The following is a 22,674-nucleotide window of genomic DNA, read 5'->3' as shown; positions in this document are numbered from 1 at the left end:
TCAATTTATGTGTTTGTAAGGTACATTGTGTTCTTAAGAAATTAGAAAATAAACTATACCATAATGAAACAAGTTTAAAAATCAATATTTCTTTTCAAATAGCTTCAATATTACGATAAATCTACTAGATTCGTTTGATTTCATTCTATGATAGCTTATTTTATTCAGAAAACTATTTTAAACAAAAACACTCATACAGATTCTATATTTTTTAGGTAGCCAATTCAATGTTACTCTTTGTTGATCATCAAATTTAGTATTGATGTAATGTTGTAAAATTAAAGGTTTAATAGTACCAACGTGGCGAATAAAAAGCTTTCTAGTGAGACTTTTGAAAATTGTCTTGTGAATAAAATAATTATTGCTGAGTGAAATCAAACAACACTATTTTTCATTTTGAAGCGATTTGAAATGAAAAATTACATGTAAGCTTTGCCTCATGATTGCAGTATCTTTCATTTTCATATGGTTCAAAAAAAGAAAAAAAGCCTCTTACGAATGTATTGACATTTTTGATAAATACTCAATGCTCGATTTTCTTGTAATATTATTCGTGAGAAGTAGTTTTTTGGCTCACGAAGCTCACCAACCTTCTTAAATAACGCGATATGTACTTATTTTGCAAGAAGCAGTTTAGATTGACGCTAAAGCTTAAAATGATGATTTAAAAAAAATGTACTGTTACGTAATGTTAACAAGCTTAACCTCGTTATGCACTAATAATGTATCTGGTGTTAGGACTGCTCAAAAGAATCGTGACACAAGATTATCATCACGAGATTTGGTCATGTTTGTTGTAGCTATGAGTTTAAACCTTGAATGTGATATCTTTTGAGCTGTTTCAAATTTTTTTCTTCGCATCAAGTGCTCGTTATAAAAAACTTGGCTTGTTTTTTACAATTAGAGAGCCTATGTCAAAAAACAGATTGATGAAAAAAATTTGAAAGGTGGTGCAGTGCAATTTAGATAAATCTGATAGCTGGCTGAAATAATTAACATTGTATCAAAATTCAATATTACGTTGAAATGTCTTTGCATATTCATACCATCTTACGTAATGAGAATCCGAGTTGTTGGGTATATTGTAGCTAGGTATATTTTTGAAAAATAATTAAAAACTTTGTAAATCTGCAAATTTTTCACATTGCGGGTACTTTCAACGCGAACACTCTGAAACACCTACAGGTAGACTAAAATGCATAAAATCACTTGTAGAACACAAAATCTTTCACCGGAAAGTTACAGATGGCGCCTCTCTAACTTGAACAGTTTGGCCGTGAGGGCGGCTTGAAAAAAGACTTCAAAAACGCTCAGCTTCCATGAAAACCTCAGAAGCAAGTCTTAATTACTAAATTTATTATGGGTATGTCAATGTTAGCAAAAAAAATTACAAATCCTCCATGGGCAAAAGAACATACGGAAGACTCGATTTCTTGCCTCAAAAGTTTAACCTCGATATTTAAATAAATTGTTAGATCTGCGTATCAACTTTTCTTACTTACCTCTCGACGTGCGACTTGTTGACGAGGTTTAGACTTGAGAGGGAATGTACATTAGAGACCGAGAAGACATCAATTTTTTTGTGATTTTATTGCATTTGTACTATCAGTTTATTTATGTGAATGTATGTATGTACAATATATGAAAAATTTTGTGTATCAGAAAATATTGAAAATGGTGCCCGTGGGAGTTGGTTAAATGAAAAGCCTTTTTTTGGCGGTGGACAGCCTTCTGGCTAAACGGCGGATTTGAAAAAAAAAAAACCAAACGTCATTTCGAAGCTAAGATATGAAACTAGAACTTCAGTAAAACACGGTTTTGATTTTAAAAAAATGGCCACCGTATAAATAAAAATAAAAAACTTAATTCATCACTTTTTTGCCCAATCATTCGAGTAAAAAAATGGAAAAAGAATGTACCAACAATCTGGCCGACTGAATTCCAAGACAAAGGAATGAAGCACATGCTGTCCAAATCTAGAGTGAATCGGTCAAATAGTTATCGTGTTATGGTTTCGAGAATAACGCGTTGAAAATTTCAGGATTGCTTATTGCGTCAAAACATCGTTTTTTTTTTTAATTCGTGCAAGTGCTGAGAACTACGTATTTCCCACTCCGCGCCCCTCTCCCCTTCTCACTCTTTCACTATTTCTCACTCTCTCGCACCGTCCCCCCACTACTTTCTGCGGCCATGATGCCATCTCAGCTGATCACAATACAACGCGGTCGTGTTCGTAGATTTGTGACGCTTTGGTTTGTTTATTGTGTTTTAAAAAAGTTAAAAGTTATTTTATTTAATAACAGCCATATTTTTCTTAGGATTGTTTTCAAAAACTGAGAACTATTAATTGAGGATATAACAAGTAATTTTTTTCAAAAAAAACATAAACAAGCAGTATTTATTTTTTTGTAAATAATTTTTAAAGTTGGTGACTTGCGATGATTCACGTGAGTGGAAGTAAGTGAGCGATAGTCGGTAAAGAAAGAGAGCACTAGTGAGTGAGAAAGAAAACAACAGCCATTGACTATTGGTGTCCTTTACATGTCACGGTACTACCTTAAGCTGTCAGAACAATGAAATTCCTCCACATAATTATCAGATTATAGGTTAGCACAACAAGGACATCAAGCTGAACTGTCTGCATATAAATCTGATGAGCTTGAGTATTTCAAGGTCACTATTTTTTTTTTTACATTTTCAAAAATCGGCTGTGAGTTCTGACTGCATCCAAATCGTCAGTCTTTTGAATAGGATACCTTTTAGAGGTCACTTAACATTCCCCCTGAATATCTGATGAGCTTAAATAATTTTTTTTTTTTTTCATTTTCTACCCCTTCGTGCTGCCACCCCCGACTTGTAAGCCGGCAGATTAATACTTCTCTGTTACCGGAAGCACATAGGGCGTATACGATATTAATCTCTAACGCACTCGAGTATTTCTTTAAAATAAATTTTTTTTACATTTTTGAAAATTAGTACCTACTTCCCCCGGCAGTAAAAGAGCATATATCATATGAACTTTTTTTCTTTTTAGTATCTAATCTTTATGATCCAATAGGTTCTCGCAGCGCTCAAGTGACTTACCATTTAGCCTCTTGGGCTCCCCTACTAAAACATTTGCGTTATTTACAGCGGTTGCCATGTAGTTCAGGAAATAAAGCATTTTTGCATGACACAAATTCAGGACGGATGAGACCTATATATTCTTATAGAGCTAATGGCTGCGATGAAGGCCTATGTGTTGCCGACCACGATTTTGTTGGCAAAAACAAAAAAAATGCGTGGCGTTCAAAGTTGGTGAAACGATGTTTTCGAGCGATAGCGAGGAAACTATTGATCTGGGAGAAAAAAAAGTTTGGTAAGAATTTATAGGTATAAAAAGACGAATAACTTGGCCGGTCACAAATTAAAATTTACTCATTTGTTCTCTTGCCAAGTAATAAAAACCTGCTCAAATGACCATTTCTACAATAACGAATAATTTATCCAATAATGCATGTACGTCTTTGAAAGTCTCGTAATATACATATTATCGAGGAGCAACAAAACTGAAAAAATATTAATCCCGAAGAGTCCCACTATTATGTACACTATGAGACAAAACGATTTTTTACAATTAAGTGGGTGTAAAATGACTCCAAAAAGGGAGTACGCTTTTTACTCGCAAACAAACGGAATTACTCCGCCAATTTTCATGTTACAGAATCAGTATTAGCATTATTGAAAAGCTGTTATTTTTACACGGATTTATAAAAAAAAAATTCGCTCAAAGTTAATCAGGGGCGGGGGGGGGGGAGATAATTTTTTTTCAATAATTATTGCAGCTGCTCTTTTAAACATAGAGAGCTAAAATTTGGGTACAGTATAGAAAAAGACTCTTACTAACCGTCATAAAATTTTCGAAGACATTACTCATGAATGGACTGTTCATTTTTGCGGTTAATTCACGGTCAAGACGTGTGGCCGCGTATGGCGACGGAGTGGGGGACATCCATCTCCGCCTGGGCGGCGTTTGCGCTGAAGGTGAATTCGCGGGTTCAAATTCCACGAACTTGGAATATCTCTTGATGACAATGAACGTAACGAGATGTTTTTTTTTTTCAATCTCGGCTAGCTTTTTTCGTTGATCGTGAATTTGTTATGAACATCTGAAAAAAAATATTTTTGAACCTCGAAATTTGTTTATTAATTTTTCATTTTACTTATATTTAATCAATTTTCGGATTTAATGTGAATTGCCTTTCATCGTTATAAAGTTCCTCTATGAGTTTACCGAAAAAAATCGACTCAATGAAAAATATATTGTTTCCGGAGCACGGGTAATTACGTTTTGCGGAAAAATCGGAATATAAAGGACAGAACCTCTGGAATAAATACGAAACGTATTTACGTATGCCTCAATTTCAAGGGCTTTTGACGTTTGTATTTTTTGCTTCGGTACTTTTTATAACCGTTTGTTGTATTAAATACGCCATGTTCAAACGTAAATACGTTTCGTATTTATTCCAGATGATCCATGCTTCGGAAACAATATATTTTTCATTGAGTCGATTTTTTTCGGTAAACTCATAGAGGAACTTTATAACGATGAAAGGCAATTCACATTAAATCCGAAAATTGATTAAATATGAGTAAAATGAAAAATTAATAAACAAATTTCGAGGTTCAAAAATATATTTTTTGAGATGTTCATAACAAATTCACGATCAACGAAAAAAGCTAGCCGAGATTGAAAAAAAAACATCTCGTTACGTTCATTGTCATCAAGAGATATTCCAAGTTCGTGGAATTTGAACCCGCGAATTCACCTTCAGCGCAAGCGCCGCCCAGGCGGAGATGGATGTCCCCCACTCCGTCGCCATACGCGTCCACACGTCTTGACCGTGAATTAACCGCAAAAATGAACAGTCCATTCATGAGTAATGTCTTCGAAAATTTTATGACGGTTAGTAAGAGTCTTTTTCTATACTGTACCCAAATTTTAGCTCTCTATGTTTAAAAGAGCAGCTGCAATAATTATTGAAAAAAAATTATCTCCCCCCCCTGATTAACTTTGAACGAATTTTTTTTTTTATAAATCCGTGTAAAAATAACAGCTTTTCAATAAAGCTAATACTGATTCTGTAACATGAAAATTGGCGGAGTAATTCCATTTGTTTGCGAGTAAAAAGCGTACTCCATTTTTGGAGTCATTTTACAGCCACTTAATAATAAAAAATTGTTTTGTCTCATAGTGTACATGATAGTGGGACTCTTTGGGATTAATATTTTTCCAGTTTTGTTGCTTCTCGATAATATTTCAGCTCGGAAATTCCGTGCAAGAAAAGTTGGGTTTTTAATAATAAATAGCTTTTCTCCGATCTACCAAGAGATATATATTACGAGACTTTCAAAGATGTACATGCATTATTGGATAAATTATTCGTTATTGTAGAAATGGTCGTTTTATCAGGTTTTTATTACTTTGCAAGAGAACAAATTAGTAAATTTCAATTTGTGACCGGCCAAATTGTTCGTCTTTTCAATAGTTATAAATTCTTGAAAAACTTTTTTTCTCTCAGATCAATAGTTTCCTCGCTATCGCTCAAAAACATCGTTTCACCAACTTTGAACGCTCCGCATTTTTTTTTGTTTTTTCGCCAACAAAATCGTGCTCGGAAACACAGGCCTTCATCACGCCCATCAGCTCTATATAGTCCGGTCAATTTAGACATCCAAGGTTACAATAATTCAAACTTGGCTGAAAATTGGCAGGATTGTTCAAAACACTGTTATCAATGAAATGTGAAAAGTCCTCATCGATCCGACACCTGGAAAAAAATTTACTCGGGGTCAAAGGTCACAAAAACGGGTTTTTCACGATTTTCAGCAAAACGGTAAGTTTTATCATAAAATTAGCTCAGACAAAAATTGTAGATCAGATAATTATCTATAAAAAATGTCTAATTACTTTTTTCCTAACAGCCACCGTTTTAGAGATATAACGATTCAAAAAGTTGAAAGAATTGTAATCGTCATAATATGTATAAGTACACCACGTATATGTATACATCACTGAAGCTGTAATACAAGTGAAAATATCGTTCTATCGGTCAGTGTAACTTACACATATAAAATATTATAAATATGAGAATTTCGGGTGAAAAGAAACCCAGTCCCTCATTTTATACGCCAGTGTAACCTTGAGCAACATCTGTCTCCCATTCAACTTCAGCAACATCTTCATCTTCTGATATTTTATTTGATCAATCTATGACAGTTTCTATCAGTCAACAGAAATTTCTTGCAAATACTCACAACAAATCTCGGTTCATTGCAATGTTGAAAGAAAAGTTTACTGCTAAAAATATATTGGTAAAACAAGCTAATAATGATGCTGATGTAATGATAATTGAAACAGCAATAGAGCAATTCAATTTAACAAATACAACTATTGTCATAGGTGAAGATGTAGACTTACTCGTATTACTCACTGCTCGAACTTCAATCGAAAAAACTATTTTTTATTTTTTTAACCTGGAAAAGCTCAACATCAGTTGTTAATATATTCATAAGAAAGTTTATCTGCTATTGCAAAGTGTCAAATCATGCACTATTTTTACATGCAATAACTGGCTATGATACGACATCTGCATTTTTCAGGAGGGGTAAATAAAACAACTGTTTTTAAAATGTTTGAAAAACAAGATTTAGTTCAATGTGCTGAAGTTTTTAAAAAGAGTAATTCAACTCCACAAGAAGTTATCACCAACGGAATTCGTTTTTTTCTCTCCATGTATGGAGCTCCTAAAAAAATTACGTGCTTAGATAAGTTACGATATGCATGTTTCGTTAAAAATACTTGAAATAAAAAAGAAGTGCAGTTAGCTTGTCTTCCTCCAACCTCAGCGGCTGCTCATAAACATCTTTTTCGGGTATATTACCTAGTTCAAGTGTGGCTTGGTTATCAGCTAGACCCAAAAGATGGGGTTGGAAGTTGGTCGACAATTCATTAGAGCCAGTTCAAACTTTACTCCCACCTGCGCCAGAAAAACTGCTAAACACAATTTTTTGCAACTGCAAAAAGGGATGTAGTGCTAAATGTGGTTGCAAAAAAGTTGGACTGTTTTGTTCTGTAGCATGTACAAATTGTCAAGGTCTGTCATGCTCCAATGTTGAATTACCAACAATTGAAGATTCATTTGATGCTAACGAAGAGTCATGCGATGTGTCGTTATTGGGGCAATTTACTTGCACCCAGGATGAAGAAGATAAACAAGGAGAAGAAGAAGAACAAGAAGAAAAAGAAGAACAAGGAGAAGAGGAAGCAGAAGTTTCAGACAATTATGATTCCGATGGATAAACTTTACTTTTTTTTTTTTTTTTTAATTCACACCCCTTTTATCATTTTCAACGCTTGCCAATATATTTAATTATTCAATAGTTTCAAATTAAACAGAATCACAACAGAGCAGTGGAATAGGCCTACCGGGGAAACCACAGTAAAAAAACCGTGCTAAGTACACTACCTCAAAGGTGCCGTGGAAACGTGTGCATATTATGACGATTACAACGCTTTCGACTTTTTGAATCGTTATATCTTTAAAACAGTGGCTCTTAGGAAAAAAAGTATTTGGATATTTTTTATAGTTAATTATCTGATCTACAATTGTTGTCTGGGCTAATTTTATGATAAAACTTACCGTTTTGCTGAAAATCGCGAAAAACCCGTTTTTGTGACCTTTGAACCCGAGTAAATTTTTTTCCAGGTGTCGGATCGATGAGGACTTTTCACATTTCATTTATAACAGTGTTTTGAACAACCCTACCAATTTTCAGCCAAGTGTGAATTATTGTAACCTCACCCCTATCTTTTGGTCTAAATTGACCGGACTAATAAGAATATATAGGTCTCATCCATCCTGAATTTGTGTCATAAAAAGACCTTTGTTCGGCTTTATTTCCTGGACTAATGGTATCCTGGTAACAAATGTCTCTCATCATAAAGTGAGACGCGTTTGACCTTGTACTTGGGAAGGGGTTAAAGAAAGATCTGAGCTTCATGAAAATGGGGGGAAAAACATGAACATATACATGAAATTTTGTTATTCTAATGTACCCATCCCCCTTAAACTTGATTCAAAAAATCTAAACGCACTCCGGCTAATGATGTTTTGTGAATAGTTTTCTGTTAAATATCAAGAAGGTCCCATGTCTTTGTCGCCGCGTTCACTAAATGCAGACACGTGACTGATCCTTCAAGAATGTTGGGGGCACCTGACTACTGTGTACAAATTCATCGATACTTATACTTATAGTTTGTATAGAATAGGGTTAGATTGTGCCTAGAGAAGGAAAAAAATGAGAAAAAACACGTGAAACAAATTTTTTTTTTCTTAATATTTGCTCGTTACAATTGTTTATGATAATTTACAAACAATGGCTTCGAAAAACAATATCAAGACATTCTTCAGAGAGAACCGCAAGCTGGAACCGCCACATTATAAAATCAAAAAATCTTCTATGGAATAATTAAGGGCTAATTCAAGGCTAATTAAATGCTCTATTTTCGAATTAAATGCTTTCCTTTTTTTAAAAGAAACCTGTGGCGATGCCAGCTCGAGATAAACCTGGAACCGCCACACCTAAACAAAACGGGAACGAGGTCAAATTTCTAAAAAGTGTGAAGGTCATAATTAAAGACTAATTAAAGGCTCCGGGAATCCATGGATAAAACATTTTCTGAGAACCACCCTTAGACAAGAACACCCCTCAAACTCTTAAATTCGGTGTAACTCTTGGACGGAACAAGTTATAGAGTTCGTATAGGCGTCAAAATTACTCTGGAATTGAAAGCTCCTGGAATATCACCCGCTTAAATTAACTGCTCCACCCCCAAGGGATGGAAACCACTTCAAAACTCGGAAAATCAGTGTAACTCTTTGACGGAACAAGTTACAGGCTTTCTAGAGGCGTCAAAATTACTCTAGAATTAAAGGCACTTAACCAACCACCCGTGCGAATTAAATGCTCCTCCCCCAAGGGGTGAAAACCACCTCAATACTCGAAAAATCAGTGTAACTCGTGGACGGAACAAGTGAGAGGGTTTTTAAAGGCGTTACGTCAATTTCATAATCATAGGCTTTCCGCTGCAGATTTCAAAAGTCTGTGTTTCAGAAAATACATACAAGTCTTGAGGAAATCTATTTCAATTTCCAGATTTCGATCACTCCAAAACAATGCATTATTGAATTGTCTCTGACAACGGAAAAATTTTCAACATCACAAGCCCTACAAAAATCAGCAGAGAAATTTGAGTGAATTTCAGGATACACCAAATTTTTCAGTATTTAGTTGATTTCACCCATGTTTTGTCAACGATCAAACCGATTATTCTGTTCTGTTAGTACTAAAAAATAATTCAAGTTTCACGGGACCGTTTGCCAGTATAGTTAACTATAATTAAAAACTTAATGATATGCACATCCGCATATCATTTATTGGACGGCTTTGCTCGTCTTACGTGGTTTCCCACCGGAAGCGTAAGATTCCTATATGTTAATATTCATCTACATACATTCTTACATCGGGTGCTCAAGAGACGAAAACGTTCTATTCATAGTTTACTATACTTCGTCGCTATCAGGAATCATGATACCTCTTTTCAATCCATGATTCCCGAGACTATTTTAAATAGAGTAATTTCTGGTATTGTCCGTAACTTCATGCTGATGCATGAATATGGAGTGCTATTTGATCAAGTGTCAACATTGTCGAAAAGTTTATCGCTCACAAATTTGTTGCAATAATGTGTTCTGCCTGTCTAAGCCAGTCACCGTTATCCAAACAATGTTTCACTCTACCTTGACTCGGTTCATTTCCGACGTTATCGCCCCCGATCCATTGAATTGAATTCACCCATGAATCAGAATCGTAAATCAGTGATAATTAATAATAAAAATATTAATAATAAAATATGATTCAATAATGATCACAAAAATGCAGGCGAACAAAGGGTATATCGACAATTATCAAAAAAAGCTTGTCAATGCCTAAGCGCTTGGAGTGAATTCATTTAAATGACCTGTGTTAAATTCCATTATGTATCAAAAAATTTTCAATTTTATTCGCCAGTAATTGCCTATAGTACACATTGTTAATATTAAATCTCATTGGTAGGAAAAAATCATTTTTATTCAACAAAATAGCTATTGGTATTCTCAGCATGTATGATTTCAGTAGACTGAGAATTGCGTGGAGACGACTGTGATGTTGGCTATCACAGCACCGCAGATCTCGGGAAATAATTCAATTGCAAGATTTCTTGAAATAATCAATATTGCCATTTTTAAATTTTCTTCCGTGGTGTGAACATTAATCGACAATATATCGTATATTCACATCATGTGCTGTATAGCCTTGTAAGCCCTCAACCTGAAACCATACTCTGTTTTTTCGTACCTCACCACAGGTAACCATGAGCCGTTTGCATTCACGGCACATTAACCAGTTGAAACTTTATAATACCCAAAATACTGGAAAAATATCTTCTTGTTTCTTGAGGTCTTATCTATAAGTTAAATTCATAATAATATCGAAAAATCAATTTCACAACTATTTTGAATGTATAACAAGGCACTTTAATAAGACAAAAAAATTTTATTTTACTTCCAAACAAGTTGAAAAGTTTCATTTCGGTACGAAAATACGTCTTTCAAAATTTGAGCTCTCAATCTTAACATTAAAAGGTTGTGCATCGCACTTTTCTATTTTCCATAAAAATATATGGAGAAAAGTATTTGCTCATTCTGATTTTTGTCAGCAGCTAACGATGCGGCGACGTACAGAAAATCCACCGACATATTTTTGTAGAGAATGGAACGCTGTTCAAGAAAAGATATCTTATTATTTTCTGATAAATCTACTCTTTCAAAAGTTGTTTTCATTCTTATTGACTTTTGACCTCGAATAACGTTTCAACGAGTGAATTTATCGAAAAATAATAAGAGACCTTTTTTTGTGGAGCGTTCAATTCTCTACGAAAATTTGTTTGTAAATTTTCTGTACGACGCATCGTAAGCTAGTTATAAAAATAAGAAGGGGCAAAAAGCATTTTGCCTGAGTTATTCTGCCGTTCTAATTAGGTTAAAATAAGTCGTGTATTATACACACTTAAACATGCCAGATATATAGATACATAGTCTCCAATGTGCCTCAGCGACGAACTCTATTACGTACACGTTATTCTGATGAAAAAAAGAAAAGTACGGTGCGCACCCTCATAATATTAATAAGAGCTGAAATTTTAACAGGCGTATTTTTATACATAAATGGAACTTTTGAAGCTGTTTGGGGGTGAATATATATAGTATATATTTTAATATTTATATATATTCTATATTTATATATATATATATCTTATATTTTAATTTATATATAATATATATTTTAATGAAATACTCGTTCCTGGAGCCTTTAATCAGTCTTTAATTATGACCTTCACACTTTTTAGAAATTTGACCTCGTTCCCGTTTTATTTAGGTGTGGCGGTTCCAGGTTTATCTCGAGCTGGCACCGCCACAAGTTTCTTTTAAAAAACGCAAAGCATTTAATTCGAAAATAGAGCATTTAATTTGCCTTTAATTAGCCCTTAATTATTCCATAGAGGATTTTTCGATTTTATAATGTGGCGGTTCCAGCTTGATACGGCTAGTTACATTCCATTTGCGAAAACACGAAGCAAGATCAGCAACAAGTGGTCAGCTAAATTCGAAATATCGAAATATCGAAATATTATTTTTTGGGGGCATGAAATTCCTTTTTTCATATGTTCTTCCACAGATGAAAAATGGTGACTTCACTTCAACATTGTCGCACCCGTAATGAATTTAACAATTGAGATAGGTTTTTTACCTACGTTAAGCTGGCACCACTATGTTAGAAAATGAAAAAACGGACTACACCATAATTTTAGGTTATTTTTAGGCTAATTAGTGGCAAAATACCGTATTTTCTGCTCTGCAAAAAAAGTCTAAAAAATGGCGGTGGTGCTAGATTAACGTTAAGTCAGCACTACCACACGGAAAGTCGGGGAAGGGAAAACAATTTTGAAAAAAGTACGTCGAGGCGTAGCACTAGACATGCAACTTAATTTAATCTCAAGCCAAAACGAAAATTGAACAGAAATTATTTGTAACCTCAATCTTTACTCAAACTCAAATATAACAAAACGGAAACATTAATTGACAATGAGTCAACACAACCTAAAGTCAATCGTATTCAATCACAAATTGATATGTCTGAAATTTGACACCACAAAATTCTTATTGTAACCGTCAACTAAATCGAAACGAGTAAGACTCAAATCGTAACAGTAAACTTAATCATAAATCACGAGTTCAGACTCAACTAAACGCAGTCGCAACGTATTCAAATGCTACATTTTCTCAAAATTACTAATTAAGTAATCCATTGTCTATTTCGAACAGTCAATTACGGCAATTCACAACCTATTCGAGACGCGACACTGCGAAACGTGATACCACGACTCGACCTCCTACAACGGAATTCGAATTGTACTAAAATTACACGAAAAAGACTTAATTCGGAACCGTGGCTCTACTCAAAATATTTGTGAAGTATTAGTGACCAGGAGGTAGATTGAAGAATGAAGAAAGTTTAGTCGAAATTCTGGTCAGGTAAATGGAAGAATTTAATTGTTGGGAAAACGAACATGTTTGCGTTTTCGACGTTTCGGCCGGGTCCTGCCGACCATCCTCAGGCTATAATAATTACAAAATGTTTCAGAAAACAATTCTAATTGGAACACTAACATAGTCTCTGTTCCAATTAGAATTGTTTTCTGAAACATTTTGTAATTATTATAGCCTGAGACTAACATAGTCTCTGTTCCAATTAGAATTGTTTTCTGAAACATTTTGTAATTATTATAGCCTGAGGATGGTCGGCAGGGCCCGGCTGAAACGTCGAAAACGCAAACATGTTCGTTTTCCCAACAATTAAATTCTTCCATTTACCTGACCGGAATTTCGACTAAACTTTCTTCATTCTTCAATCTACTCAAAATATTTTAGAAAATTAAATTTTCTTTCCTTGATAACGCGGGACTCAGGCTACGGTCACCAAGCAAGAAGATCGGCCAGCGAATTTCCAGCAGTTATCGACATCGCAAATCTAAAATGCCTATCCGTTATTTGGCAAGTCGTTACTTCATTACTTTCGAAATTCGATCGTGAGAAATTAAGCCGCGCTTACCGTTCTGCAGCTACTACAAAAAGCATCCAGTTTTTCGAAGTCTTTCGTCATCGATAGTTCGTAATTGTAAAAAAAATAAACTCGTTATCGAAGAGCATAGAACGTGTCTATTACGCGATCGTCAGAACTAGAGTGATATGAAAATTTCTCAAACTGCCGCAACACGGATCACTTTGCGGCCCCTGCTACGTGTCTTCATGCCCGCAAGAATCCGTAACAATTGATTTTCCATCAATTTCGTCGATTGCGCAATCTGACGCACATTTGCTGGAACGTCGGGACGCCGAACTTAACCCTGGATTGCAATTTCATCAGCCGCGTAGCTACATAATAGCGCGGGCGGTCATTCTTCGTCGTTAGTTGATTCTTCGCAAGTCCAGTAGCCAGCTATTGGCGGAGAAAGCGGAGAAAAGGCTGTGGCTCTCCGGCCACTAGCGGGAATTGATGTCGCCTTGGACCGCGATGCAGGGATCTTCGTTGGCTTCCCTTCCGTAGCTTCGACATCTTTTAAAATCGTCGCTATCCATCGTTCCATAAAATTGTGCCATCATACTCGAAAATAAAAGAAACAAAAACTCTGAAATATCTTATTCGCTACTATGTTGAAGTTAGTAACGTAAACTTGACGATTCATGCTGATAATGAGGAAAACCTGTTATTTTGCGATTTTGGAACTGTTTGAAATTAAGTAAACCGTAATAAAATAAAATATACTTATATTTTGTAATCTTAGTTCCTTTAAAATCATTGTAAAAGTAAGAAACTAGTGATTTTTTCCAATGTTTTCGTTACGATAACGTTGTTACTAATTTCAACCTCGTTATTCGCCCCCTCGGAATCTTGGATACTTCATCAATTGATACCGCAGTCTCTACTTTTCGTTTCGGTTAAGGTTCAAGGAGTCGTTTGTAACGGGCATTAAAAATGCCACGTTACAGTTCCAAACTTCAAATCACATTTTGACTTCTCACTGAATTCCGATAATGAAAGTGTATAGCAGATAATCGTTTAACCCCCTTTAATTCACGCAGGGTCGTTTAGCGTCCCATCTTTTTTTTTAAAGATTTTTTTATTTATTAAACTACTGTTTTTGTAAAAACTACCGAGTTTTTTTGGTCCCACAGTCCCTGAAATATTTCTAAGTCTAAAGAAAATATAAAAATTTTTTTTTTTTCTTTTGAAAAATAACTCATGTAAACAAATGGAAACTCGTACTTTCCCACGAAATAAAGCATTTTCTGCCAATCTACCATGAAATCCGAATGCCAATTTTTACAGAAGCTTAAGACATACCAAAAAATCTTACAGAATTAAAAAAAAAAATTCAAGTTGTTTTTGTCTGCCCGCCATATTGGATCCGAACCCAAAAGCCCGTGCATGCAAAATTGCAAGTGAATTGCATGTAAGAAAAAGTTTATGCACGAAAGGGTTAAAGTAATTTTTTTCAAAGTAGATGGTCTGCCTCTGTTGACTCGCTGTTTATCTGTGCTTTCACCTGATACTTTAATCGAATACAATTTCGTTCTGAGAACAATAAGTTCGGTTATAGACTTGCCGTTGTTTTCGTCTTTTATGAAAGCTCTCACTTTTTTGCTAACTAACGGCATCGCGTAAACATTGTCTTGGGTATGTGAGTTGATTGATATCACACCGGGGACCACGAGTTATGGGAGGGGGGAATGTAAGGTTTTTGATTCTTTCGAAGAAGATTGCTGCATGAACAAAAAAGGTCGATTGTAGCCAGTTCGCAGAACATTCCAAAGAAAAGAGTTTGCTTTTACGCTAGACCTTGACCGTCGATAGGGTACGCACGGGATGGAATGATGGTGAGGTAGAGTAAATTGTCGGGTATTGTTTCAAAATTGTTTATTTCAAAAGAAATGATTGGAATCGGTATAAAAGTAGTGATGCCATACTCATCAACATAGTGCAGAATCTTCTGGAACGTGTTTGCGCATCGTTGTGATGCGCAGCATTTCAAATTTTTCGCCGTTGTGCTTGCGCAGCAGTGAAATCGGCAGTGAAGCAGTGAAATACATTAATAGAAATAAACGGACAGCTCGCGAATAGAATCAATTATTCAATTGCATTCTATAGTAGACTTCCGGTTTGGTCGGATCCGATTCTATCAGGTACATCATTCCTCTACTCTCCACTATGCTCTCACTATTTCCCGTTTGTGCGACGAGCCAGTTAAAGCTCGCAGATCAATACAAGGAATTAAATCTATGGGGTAATATAAGTAATTAATTTTATGGGGATATGTGGGTGAAGGATTGCTTACTGGCAAGGGCAGATTTTGCTGGCGTGATACTCTTATGTACTAGGGTGGTTGCAGTTCTCATTAATGGTAGAGAGGGGTGGTGGCACAATGTTACTATGGACCAGAAATGAAGAAGCAATTAGACGTTGCGATTGCAGGTATAGAGCAGGCTGGAAAAGTAAAAAAAGTTCTACGCGAAGAACGGGGGAGGATGTGGCGACGGCATTATTAATAAAGCAAAATTTTTTTTCTAATAGTTCAGTAATTCGAAAAAAGATGGAATATATGGCCGTTAAAGTATTAAGTTTTTAGAATGTTTTTATCGCGTGAAACATGGCTATCGTGGTCAGATGCAGTCACTGTACGATAAATGTCGTCATGGGAGATGGCTACGGTTACATCTTGAGCTCAACTACTACCGCGTTTGAGAGTACACTGACCTTGTGTAGCATTTATACGGCTGACATTATGGTCTTTATAGCTGACTTGTAAGACGACAATTAGTATGGGTGAAAAGACTTTTCTCTCATTTAAGCTAGGTTAGTGACATTTTGAGCTGTTATCGTAATTTAGATTAGGAAAACGTGAGGGTAATATTAGACTAGGAGGGTATTGCATATTATCATTTTGTTTCTCAGCTTAGGCAGTATCAATATGTCTTGGTAGAATCTTTATAAAATCGACAAGAATAGAAATATGTTGTTTTCGAAACTGATGAGTGTTCAGGCGTTGTGATCTAATCTGTAATGAATTAACTGCTGGAAGGTAGGTAGTTTTAGCAAAAGGTCTGAAGCCTAGTTCTGTGACACGTAAGCCACATTGAAATTTGTTTTTTTCTCCATCTGATATATCGTGTCCGATATAAATTCAGACTAACAAGGAGAGGATCAGGCCTCCGGATCACGGATTCTGCTCAAACTTGCAGGAGTGTTTCCTTGGCTCTAAGAATGAAGCCTCTTATGCTCTGTTCCATCTGATAGACATTTCGTCGCTCGTTGCGCTTCGTAAACTACGGCGTGTTATTATGAACAAAAAGTAGAAGAAAAAGGTTGTCATAAAACTAGCGCATAAATTTATAAATGAACATAGAACGTAATCCCCCTTATGAGCTTTCGCTAACAGCCCACTATGACTAGGCTACTGACTGGAATAGCGTGCTACCTTACCAACATCGTCTGTTGTGTACCGATTGAGATGTCTCAGTGGATCTGTCAGAATCGCTATATTAAAGCTGGCCTTGTGAGTGAAAATCGATGGTGAATAGATTATTGTTACTCCTTATTTTCTAACATTTCGTAATTTCTGTATTGAGCTGTGACACACAATTCTCTGATTAGAAGCCGTAACCTAACCAAAAATTCATAATTATATCGAAATAACACCATTGCATTACATGAACAGAATTCTTTGAAAGTATTTATTAAAAACATAAATTTTTTATATTTGTTATGAAAGTAGTTATAACGTAAGTACCAACATAGTTTTACTGAAAATCGATCTCTCGTGTTTATTTGCAGGATTTCGAAGGTCGTTGCTCAGAATATTGAACTGGATAGTAAATGAGCTTGTGAATGTATTACCCAAGATGAAATCGGAGATATTTAACCCTTTCGCTACGGACGCATTCTACGTCGCGCCGTCCCCGCTGACCGAGCAGTCGCGGCAAGCGTCTGTACTTGCGGAACAACTGCAAGCGCCCGTCAGACGCACAATACCACGCTATCTTACGCAGAGCGAGTGCAGTCGCTCGTAAAAAAAATGCTTGAAAAAATTATAACATAATGTTGGGTTACCATGGTCACCGCTCGTACAGAGCGAGCGTCAGGCGTTGGGTGACTATAGTCACCGCTCGGACAGAGCGAGCGTCGGGCGTTGGGTGACTATAGTCACCGATCAGGCCGAAAGGGTTAATCTTCGTAAATGGAAAAATAGTATTAAAGATAGGAACCTTTTGGGTATTTTAATAAATAATAATAAGTGTAAAGAACAAATCTCGGTTTTTGAAGGCAGTTCAAAGCAAATAAAAGCAAACTGCCATATTAACGTCTTGTCTCATTGCGTTATTTAATTTACATGCCAGCCAACACTGTATGTATTCCAATAAGGCGATATGTAATATAAACCCTTGCATGGTTTGCTTTACTTCGCTCATGTGTAGTATCCGTCCGTCTAGCTGCGGCAATCAAAGTGATGTAGAATCCGTTGTGATGGAAGTTTCAGCCAATTGTATACCAAAATTAATAATTTGTAATTGTTAGCAGATGTTTCCATGTGTTTTCGATGTGGGCATTTAAATAGTAAGCAGTAAATTTCATGGAATATTATCAAATGTTATTTCCCAGCGAGTTAAAACCGACGCTATGGATGCTTTTTTAGTCAGAATATCGTGGGCATACACGAGCAATCTAATGTTACGATGTCGTTTTACTCCGCAGATGTTTTCAGTAAAGCTCACGATATTCACCAATACGTTGGCCTCGCAGAGCAATAAGGGTCAAATATAGTGAGTTATCGCATGAAATATCAATTTTCATGGTCTACTCAGAAAGTTTCACTGATATATCCAAGTTTGCTGGATCAGTCCATAGCAGTACCGAAGGCCTGATAAATTCGTCGAAAATGGTATTTTGTGTCAGTTTATGAATGGTACCTTGCGACGAAAGGCCCCATTAGATGGTACTGATCATGAGGGGCTTCATTTTTAGGACTAAGGAAACACTCTTGCAAGTTTGAACAGAATCCGTGATCGGAACGCCTGATACTCTCCTTGTAAGTTTAAGACTTAATTAATAGACGAGACTGAATATAAGAATATAATGAAATATAAGATATACGTTGAAAGAAGTCACTATTTTGGCGTAGATTTTTTGTTTGATGAATAAGGGGTAAATATACGTGCAGCAACATATATGGCAATGTCGGTAGCTAGAGGTAGAAAATATAGAATAATTGAAGGAGAGAAAAAGTAGTGCTTAAAATACCAGGTGTAGAAACTTGTTTGGGGTAAGTTGGTGATTGTTGATGACGGAGGTGATAAAGTTTTGATAATGCTCTGCTATTACCGCTATCGGTGAATTGGAGGTAGTCTTGCAGCGTCGAGTTGAAGCATCTTATTAGTCCAGGGCATTTAGATCAAAATCAGCCGGAATAAAGAAATTTTTGGAGACAGCAGATATCGACATGCGGTTTTCTGCATTGTGTTCAGGAAGGTCCCAGGAAAAAAGTCTATATCGTTTGGTGGGGCCATTTTTCGAAAAATGCATTTTGCAATTGCATAATTACTTGCAATATTATGAGAACGACAGGAAATTCGCAAAAATCGCTTGGAAATCGTTACTCGGGGGTTTTCGGGGATGCCGAATTCAAGTCTGGCATTAGAATTATCGGGGGGTATAAATTATAAACATTTTAATTTAATCTTGAATCATATTACATATATTATAAACAAATTGCTTCCGGTTGCTCTACGGGAAAGGTAAGGCTTTTGTATTTGACGTCCAGTAAATTCCATTTGTAAGGTGGCTTGAAGAAAAACACTGATGGAGATGCTTCCGAGTAGATTGAAATTATAGCCAATTCTTTTAATGTGAAGGTGTTGTTGAAAGGTCTACGAAAGCCTTGTATGTCAACGATAAGCTCCATCTTTAAACTGTGCGAGATGGTGGGAACGGGTCAGCTTTTATACCAACTTTTTCACCCCACCACTGAGCGGGTTGTATTCGACAATACGATCGTGAACGATCAAGCAGTACGCCGATGTTTCAGCGGGAAAGTTGGCTTTAGCTTCAAATTCAAGACGGATGTCGACAGGTCCGTACTTCAAAGATTCGTTTTGTTTCGAACAGTCGATAACGAATAAGGGGACGTCTCGAAGGAATTCACTCTTTGTCAGCAACGGCTCGGGGTTCTTGTCGTAGTAGGTAGCTTGGAAGTTTGCGTACATCTCGTACAGGAGCGCGTACAGATTACGACTCATGTTGAGGTTCAGGTTACCGCACGGATAAGATTGAGAGTTTAAAAATAGCTTGACGTCCGTGATATTGCAATGATCGAAATGACTTGCGTTCTTGCCAGTCTTGTTCTTTCTACTTGTTTGGAAACTCAAAATGACGTACCGAGGTTTTTCAAGCTGAGTGGAAGTTTTCACAGTCCAAACGTGTTTCGATGTTGTGGGAAGTAAGGGATATTCGTACAATTCCCAACTGCGGAAGCTCATCGAAATAGGCGGATCTCTCTGAATGAAATTTAGTAGGTCAACTTTTTTCTGATCCGCGAGTTTCAAATACGGTATTAGCCATTCCACTGCATTGATCGTGATTTTGAATTCCTCCTCCTGAGTCTGCATGATTGCGTTGACGTCAGTTTTTGATCTCGTCAAAATTAACTCATGTTTAGCGTTGACAACGATCTTGCGGTAGTCTTCGGCGAAACCCAATATCATGCTGAGCGGTATCAGTACGTCAAAGTTACCATCGGCATCGGTTAATTTTTTCTTCTCTTCTACATCGAGCCATCCAGCGTTCTCCATCAGCCAAGTCTGACCAGGGTGCAGGGAAGCGTAACCCTTCATGAGACTTGTCAAGCCAACGTTCTTGCTTCTATCAACCTCAACTGCGTTAATTTCGTAGCGAATTTCTTCAAACAGATGACAGATGGCGTTGTTTACGAGCTGTGTGTTCACAGTAGCTGTACCATCAGGTTTGAGAAGTCGTCCGTGGATATGTACCGAACTTTTGCTGGGTAATATGCATAAATCCTGATGCTGAACGGTGATTCGAATTTCATCGCTGTTGTTGAAAGTTGACGAGGCGTAAGGTTTGTGAGCGTGAATCTCGTAATGCGCAACGGATTCGTCAAAGACGACTGGTGTTTGAATGCTCAAGATTTCCTCCTCCATGGCACGTAGCAGATGATAAAAAAGCAAAATCGGATTTTTATTTGTCGGAAATTCCTCTTCCAAAAGGTGTCAGTTTCAGACCCAGAGCTATCAGGAACTCCACGTTTCGAGGTGTTAGCGGTTCGGGAATCGATCGACGACTGACTTGATCGGGGCATGTCGACTTACTGATATACCTACTCTTTGACAGTCTGTTATATACAATTCCCATCGTTTATTGCGATTTGATGTGTAGTCTCACAGTAATAACTTCTCCACGAAAATTAACCAGGTCTCCGTCTTGATCCACTAACCGGAGCTGAACGTGATCTATGGTCTTGACGGTGATCGGAAGGTAAATGACGTGCGACGGTACTTCCACGATCTTATATCCTGGTGGGACGGTCGGGAAAAACTCGTGAATAGTGTGTACTTTGTGTCCATTGACGTAGGCGCCCGTTGTAATGCTACACTCGACTCGCAACGCGTTGACCTTGAGTATAGTTACAGGCACGTCTGATTCGTGAGTTTTATCAACCTCCAATACACGTGGTGTAAATCCCAAAAGTTGAGCAATGGAATCATTCGGCTCAAAGTTAATCGTGTGGTTGCATGTGATTTCGCTGCGTAATGTATTATTGTTGGGTTTGATGGCGAGCCTGATGTCTGTATTTCTTAGCACGTTTTGAAGATACTTTTCTATGTCCTCGATCTCGTAGCTACCGGTGGGTATGGTGATCACTTTGTCAGCTACGTAAATTTTATTGTGACCGACATCAACGTTGGGAATCGAATTAAAGGTTAACAATTCTACCAAGCCAAGAGCATAACTTTTATCACGAGCAAGTTCGATCGGTGGGAAATATTGTGCCTCGAGTATCGAAGAGGTTCCCGAAATCGTTAACGTTAACGAATCATCCATGACTGCGAGTGGTAGACTGACTTTGACGAATCACGCACCATGTTTATATAGCTCACCACTCAGAAATTTCAGACACAAGTGTCCGCATTCAAATGTATCATAATCCTGGTACCTCTCATGATTGTATTTGACGCTACCAACGCCGAGGTATTTTATGAGGTCCGAGGGTGGTTGAAGGTTGCCGAAACTGTCAAAGTAATCGATATTATTGTCGCGTTTCTTGTACGCAACCCAGTGTGTTCCCGGACCGTCTTTGTCGTCAAGGTTGATTATAGCTGACTCGTTTTTTCGTGGACCGTTTGCGGGCATTTCGTTTCGCATGAAAACACCGCGAAAATGCGGAACCCTCAAGATTATTGCATATTTCAACAAGTCCCAATCAGTCAACGCTCGACGTGGTAGCGTCGCATCTAGTTTTTTGAAAGATGGAGACCAAGACCTGTTTTGTACGGTTTCATATGAAGCCCTTTGCCCAACGCGATAGCTTCCATAGTTTTGTTGTGTCGTTTGCTTTCCTCCAATTCTCGTTTAGCCGCGCTCGCATCGTTCACAGCTTTTGCTATACCGGCCGCACCACCGGCTAACGCACCCGTAGCGCTGAGACCGGCAAAAATAGGAATCAGAAACGGTAGAAAACCACCGACTTTCGAAGGTACCGGTAGGACGCGAGGTGTTCGCACTTTACATTTACCACCCGCTTTTCTAACGGCGTTCTCAGCTCCCTTCAGCGCAGATTCGATAGCTACTTTCGCATCGTTGCTTGGAACCATAGAACGTTTTGCAGCATTTACAATTTTTCTCAAGGTCACATTTTTTGACTTTCGCATTCCCATTCCGAGTTTTGATTTTACTTTCATTGTATTAGCTACTGCCCAAGCAGCTGCCTTCTCACCCAAATTTGCGTCCTTTGCGAGAACCCGTTTCCAAGCTTTCTCAGCCAACACCCTATCAGCCTCGTTTCTAACCTCAAGGTTCTCACGATTTTTCGAATACGCTATATCGTGTTCCTTACACGCTGCATCGAGAGGATTGATACCGGAATCGCCTCTCGCGATTCTTTTCGTCAACTTCGTACCGGGACCGCAGTATTGGTAACCGGGAACATGCAACTCGATCGGAAGTTTGTTGATGATTCTATTCACCAGACCCTTGCCACGATGTTGCCGCCTGCTGCTGCTTCGTTTACCTCTGTACGCGATCATGTTCGTGCGTTGACTGAAGAAAAGTGCTTTAAAACGGGGTATTTATAGCAAATCCGATCAGTCATGTCCGAGATGCGGTTTGAGAAACAACCTACCAAGCTTCCCGTGATGAATTTTGACAAACTTTCGGAGCAAAATGTCGAAAAGCACAAACGGC

General features: G+C 37.3%; 1 protein-coding gene across 2 annotated transcripts in view; it reads left to right on the top strand.

Moving 5' to 3' along the window:
* LOC107226158 (protein O-GlcNAcase) overlaps positions 1–22,674 on the top strand; it is a 187,888-nt gene that overhangs the window by 1,998 nt on the left and 163,216 nt on the right. The window lies entirely within an intron of this gene.

Source organism: Neodiprion lecontei, chromosome 7 (assembly GCF_021901455.1).
Source record: "Neodiprion lecontei isolate iyNeoLeco1 chromosome 7, iyNeoLeco1.1, whole genome shotgun sequence".
Taxonomy (NCBI): domain Eukaryota; kingdom Metazoa; phylum Arthropoda; class Insecta; order Hymenoptera; family Diprionidae; genus Neodiprion; species Neodiprion lecontei.
The sequence above is the reverse complement of the archived record's forward strand: the minus strand, read 5'-3'. Positions and strand labels throughout refer to the sequence as shown.